The sequence below is a fragment of the Sarcophilus harrisii genome, chromosome 1 (genome assembly GCF_902635505.1).
Source record: "Sarcophilus harrisii chromosome 1, mSarHar1.11, whole genome shotgun sequence".
Classification (NCBI taxonomy): Eukaryota; Metazoa; Chordata; class Mammalia; order Dasyuromorphia; family Dasyuridae; genus Sarcophilus; species Sarcophilus harrisii.
In genome coordinates, this window is record NC_045426.1 from 413,878,801 (window position 1) to 413,885,123 (window position 6,323).

The following is a 6,323-nucleotide window of genomic DNA, read 5'->3' on the forward strand; positions in this document are numbered from 1 at the left end:
TCCCCTCTTCACAACTCCATGAGCTAAAATGAGGTCCTGCTCACATCAAAAGCTCTATTAGAGAAAATAATCAGTTTGATTTTAGGGATTCCAACATCCCACTAAATGAATAGAAATTGACTTCCTTTCTCAGGGTCCATAGGGTTAAATCAAGAGGATATGTCTTATGTTTAAAATAGAAAGCTATCTCCTTAACTCCATGAATATTTGGAGTCATATCTGTATTGGTAGGTGGGACAGAGAGTAAAGGTTGTTTTACAACCTTTATTCAAATAGCCTAAATCAGCTAATAACTATGACACTCCAAGGGATAATGGAACTTCAGGACATAGCTATCTGTAATGTATCTGTGTGTAATGATGACATAACCATAGAAAGTGGAAAGCTGGGAGTATTACCTTTTGACTGTTTTTCACTGCTGGTAATACCTACCAGGTAAATATACAAGAAGTAACATGAGAGGTACCATTCTTTTTCTTATGTTAAACAGCAAGGAAGAAAAGCATGAACAGGTACTTTGTTAAAGTACAAATTGAAAAGGTACTTGGAATCTTTTTTCTCCTTCCCTTACTCTGATTGAATTAATGGAAAATATTGGACATAAAACCACTGTCAGGGTGTGATTTTCTTTGTTTTTCCTTTTTTGTGGGTTTCCTTTATTACCTTAGAGCAAATTTGATCTATATCTCAAGTATATTGTTGATCTGTTGTGCTGGAAAGGGAGGAAGCCTTGTGTTTTATAGATTCACTGGCTTGAATGTGTTTGTGGGCATGACAGAAATCTTTGAATTTGGTCTGAGTTAACCATGGCCCTTTTGGATGGAATGCATTATGAAGAGGTTTGTAGACTCTCCTCATGAACATATAGCTTATTAATCATAACCTATGAAAAGCATATTTTCTCACATTATGTGTTCCTGAAATCTCCAAATTACCCACTCAATTTATATTAAAATGCAAATATTATCTGGAGATAATATATTTAAGCTACTATCAGCCATTTAAACCTTTACTCAAAGTTCTGGAATTTAGAACGTAACAAAATAGAAGAGCTCCAAGAATTATGCTTGAAGCTTAAATGATTTAAATTTCAGGTGAGCTCAAGGAAGTATTAATATTCTGCATAAGTAGTAAAAATTGAACACTATTTTTAAACCTTGATATATATGAGCTATTATTATTATTAGGTAAAATGTTTCTTTAGTAATTCAAAGACATGGGATTGAGGACCCATAGATTCCATTCCTACCATAGTAGAATGGTGTAATGATGTATTATAATGATGAATTGTCTTTCATAGTTTCAGTGGCTGCAAATTTTATTACTAAAGAGTCAAATTGATAATAAAGTTTTCTAACTTCAGTTAGTCTGGCTTTCACATAGTCATAGCTTCGTCATCTTGGCTCAACCTTCCAGAGCTCCGAGTTTACTAGTATAGGCTTCCTCTTTTTTCAAAAATAAAATAAAGCATGGTAATTTCTTTAGTATCTATCCTAACTAGGTAGCTCCATGTTCACAGCACTAAACATGGAATCAGGAAAACACAAGTTCAAATGTAGTTTTAGACACTCATCAGTTGTGTAGTATGGCCATGGAGAAGTCATCTATCCTCTATTTGTCCTTTCCAATGGAAAAAGAAATCACAAATAACTCTAATATCTTTGCCAAGAAAACCCCATATGGGGTTACAAATGATCAAATATGACTAAGTGTCTAAACAACAATGACCTATCTTTCTTTATTCTTTTGATCTTATTACTGTATTATCATGCTGGTGTGGAAGACTCCTTAATCTCATTTGCCATCCCCTCCAAAAAATTACCTAGCACTTTACTTTCATATTCTCTGATGCTTCTTACTCATCTCCAATTGGATGTCCCACTAGCATATCAAATTCATTGTGCTAAAACTAAACTGAACTTTCAAGATTTACTAATTTTCTTCTCACACTTTTCTTTGTTGATGGTTTCACTATCCTCTCATTTACCTAGCTTTTTAACTTCTATTGTTATAATTAAGTGTTTCTTTTCCCTTATGTCAAACATTTAATTTGTTTTTAGTCTTTTAAAATATTTGCACCAAATACATACAGCTTTCTATTCAATCTCACTGCAACTACCCTTGTTTAGAGTTATTTATTCTGATCTAAAACCTTTCTGCCTCAATCATCCTTCTCTCTGCTATCTCAATATTGTACAATTGTTCAAAAAACTCTCCTACTTAAAAACCTTTCTACCTGCACTTTTTTACCCCAAAGAGTAAAATTTTCTTGGTTGGTGAGGTCCTCCGCAGATCCCATCTTATACATAAATCATTATCTTGTACATCTTTATATACATTCTTAAATCCAACAAGACCACAGTAATATCTAAATAACATTCTTGACTTGTCTTCTCCTGTTTCCATTTTTTGGCTCATGTTCCAACATCATACCCATGTTCTGAAATGGATTCTTTCCCCCTCATTTTTTATCCTATGAAGTACTTCTTTCTTTTTTCAATATAGGCGTCACTTAGTTTAAATTGATTTCCTTCAGACAAATGTGAGATGACTTCTCAAATTTATTATAGCATATTGACCAGATATTTAGTAGGTTTCTCATTTAATATTAGAGTTAGAGCTGAAAAGCAGTTTAATAGAAAACTAAGACAGCCCTCTTAATTTTACAGACAAGGGAAATGAAGCCTAGTAATTTTAGCAACTTGTGAAAAGTGATACAAATATCATGTAGCACATGTAAGGTTTGATTTGAGGTTTGTTACTCCAAATCTAGTGATTTCTCACCCCTTACCCACCCATTCAGTGTGTCATGCTTTCTATAGGATTCACTTAAATGTGTTTGTATATACATTTTATTTTAAATTCCTTTCTAAGCTACTTTTTTAAAAATATGGAAAACAAGTATTTCCATAACATAATACAATAAAAAGATGATCATATATGAACCTGTAAATTTACTGTTTACCACTTGCTATTCCTTTCAAACATAAAACAAAAATTTCAAGTAAATTTCTATTTTTATTTCCTTCCCCCATTCTTGAAATGCTTCCTATTAGATACAAATAGCTATCTATGTGTGTATCTCTCTCTCTCTCTCTTACTCTCTCCTCTCTCATCTATCTACACATATATACACAGAACAATATATGTATATATTATATGGACATATATATGTACAATTTTCCTATATTTCTCACTTCTTTCTCTGGATTCAGATAATGTCTTTCTTTACATGTCTTTTAAAGTTAATTTATGTATTTATGAGTCAAAATAAATTATTCACACGATGTCATTCTTAAAACAATATTGCTGTTACTTTTATTTTTATAATGTTTTCTCTCTTCTGTTTTTTGTTCTCTTCATTATTCTGTTGAATATTATTATTTATTAGCTAGTTGAGATCATATTCTAAATCACATCAATCTTTGTTTCCAAAAATATTTTACTTATATACTGTTCTCATTGTTTTCTTGAATTTAATGTTTGATTTATAATGAATTTTGAATGAAATTAAAATGATTTGGGAGTACCCAAACAAAACTAGTTAATGTTAAATAAAGGGTCTCATTAAGGGGAATTTCAATGAAAGACCACAGAGCAACTGGGCCATAAATGGTACCTAAGAGTAGCTAAACTGTACATACTTAAAGATCAAATTAGAAAGGATGGAGCAAAGAATCAAAGAAAAATGTAAATGTAAGACTTTTGATTTGCTTGGCTCTCTCTCAAAGTTTACAAAGCATTGAACATTTTATTTCTTTTTCCTTACATTCTTTTTTTTTTTTTTAATGATTTCTTCTCTGGTTCTTACAGAATTACTATAACATCCCTATTTCTAAATAATCCCCATATGGTTTTCAAAATATCGTATGTCTTTCCTCCATTTTATAACTTTGCATCTATGCAAGTTCACATTACTTCCATATTTTTGACTAATGAATGAGATACCCAGAAATAAAATTGCACCTACACAGTGACTAGCATTGGTCCCCAGCCTCAGAGGGATACAATGACTAGTCAATTTCCACCAATTTTTTTTAAAATCTGTACGTCATTTTTTAAAAAGTCCTGTGAAATATTAATTGACAAGATAAAATCATTAGTAGCAAGACTTTTATCTCTTTGGTACATTGACTAATAATGTATAATTTTTGAGTATGAAATAAAGAATCAGATTACAGCTAAATTAATGTCCTTTTCAGCCTTTGCTTCACATAAAAAATTGTTTTTAATCATGTTTTTCAAGATGAGATAACTTTGATTTTGTTTGCTAATGTGTTTAATTTGATTTATCTATAAGAGGTCATTAGGATACAGGCTCTATACTCAATAACATTACATTTTATTGGGCATTTTTTATTTAAATAACTGCAGTAATGGTATTTTAAAATGATTAGTTAGGGAAATTATTTCACTTATTCAGTTTATTTTTTTTAAATTTCAGAATGCAACTGTCTCCAAAATATTCAGATATTGTGACATATTGTAATGCTGGAGAAACTGAGCAAGATAGAGATTAGATAGTATTTAATAATTTATTAAATGGGAGAGATTTACTGGGACCAAATGGATCCATGGTTTGGTCCCAGGGCTGAATGAGACTATTGGCTCAAAGAATCCAGCAGTGAATGTCAGATACAAGATTCTTTTATAGGGTTACAAGAACGATGACATAGTGGGGGAGGTACCTGGATGGGAATGACCTAATGGGGGGAGGAACCTAATGGGGGGAGGCACCTAGAATGACGTAATGGAGGGAGGTACTGGAGAGGCTCCTGATATTCTCATGATGTCCCTTCTTATGTCTCTCATGCCAAACTTTCTCATCTCATGGCAAAACTGTAGACTTGATAAATCTCATCTGGGAAGTTCTCCTGCCTCTCTTCAGCCAGGAGGTTAAGACCTGCATGGCAGACAATCCTGCGTACCACCTCCTGGTCCCGGCACACACTGCTATCCCCATCATCCATGATCACCCCTTCCTGAGCCATATTATCCTTGATGACAATGATGCCATTGGGCCGCAAACCCTCCTTGCACCTTCATAGGAATTCATCAAGGTGCTGATCAGTCAGGTGACCTATAACCCACTGGATCCAAATGACATCATAGGAGTTTGGTTCTGGACTGAAGTCCTGTAGGCCACAACAGAAATAGTTCCTCACCCTCCTCCCCTCCTCACCCAGGTAAGTTTTGGCCTTAATCAGGAAATCCTCTGTAACATCAACCATATCTACTACTTTGAACAGTGGCAAGAGCAGCCTTTTGGTGATTCGACCAATGCCAGCTCCATAGTTAAAAGCACAGTTAGTTCCTGTTTTATTTGGACCTTCCCTCAAAAACCTCTGCAGGAACTTCTTGGAGCTGTTGATGTCGATGTTGGAGATAAGGCTATACCCTCCAAGCATGCCATCCACTGTGGGTGGTACGTCTTTCCAGTACTTCTCTGCCTTCAAGTAGAATTGGCTCTCATCTTCCACTACCTCACTTGTCATGTTGCAACCAACTCAGGCTGTTTCCTGGATACCAGCACAATAAGCTATGGATCCTCTCCCTCAGGACAGAGGGCAGTGGGTCACCTAGAACTGGGTGTATATGGGGGGGTGACAAAGGCAGCAGCAGCCCAGGAAACCTCAGCTTCAACACCAAAACTCAGGTCTGGCTATGGTGCAGAGCTTCCCTTTGTCCTATCTACCTCCTATCAAACATTAAGAGGGAATGATTATAGCCTAAGGTCTAAGATATAAGACCTTTATCTTAACATTAAGAGGGAATGTTTACAACCTGAGGCAGAGTAACTGAATAGGACAATTAGGGAAACTGGGTCAAGATATTAAAATAGAACTGTAGCACAACAATATAAAAATATTTTTTTCTCTGGAGTAGAAACCAACACCTAAAGATTGAAGTGTTACATGGATTTCATTAAGCATTTGAAGGAATTAGCAATATAATATAAAATGCAATCATCAAGATCTTTTTTCTCCCAACAGCAGGAATATCATTTAATATTTTTATCCATAATTATTCCTGTAATATATACTATTCTTCTTGGCCAAACGATTTTGAGGAAAAATAAAGGTTTCAAGTCAGTTAAACTACTTGAAAATTAGAACTTTTTAGTATTTGTTTTAGCTTCTCTAGCAATTATCATGGTATTTAGGTCTTGATTGGTATTTTTTAAATATTTGTTGCAAGTCAAACCCCTCTCTCCTCTCAATTAATCTATTTGTATAGATACATACACACACACACACACACACACACACACATATATACACACTCATGTATTTGTATACACAAATATGTATGTATGTAAGTAT

General features: G+C 34.1%; 1 pseudogene; it reads right to left on the bottom strand.

Moving 5' to 3' along the window:
• Positions 1-4,797: 4,797 nt before the first annotated feature.
• Positions 4,798-5,687, bottom strand: LOC100931033 (annotated as a pseudogene).
• Between the last annotated feature and the right edge of the window lie 636 nt (positions 5,688-6,323).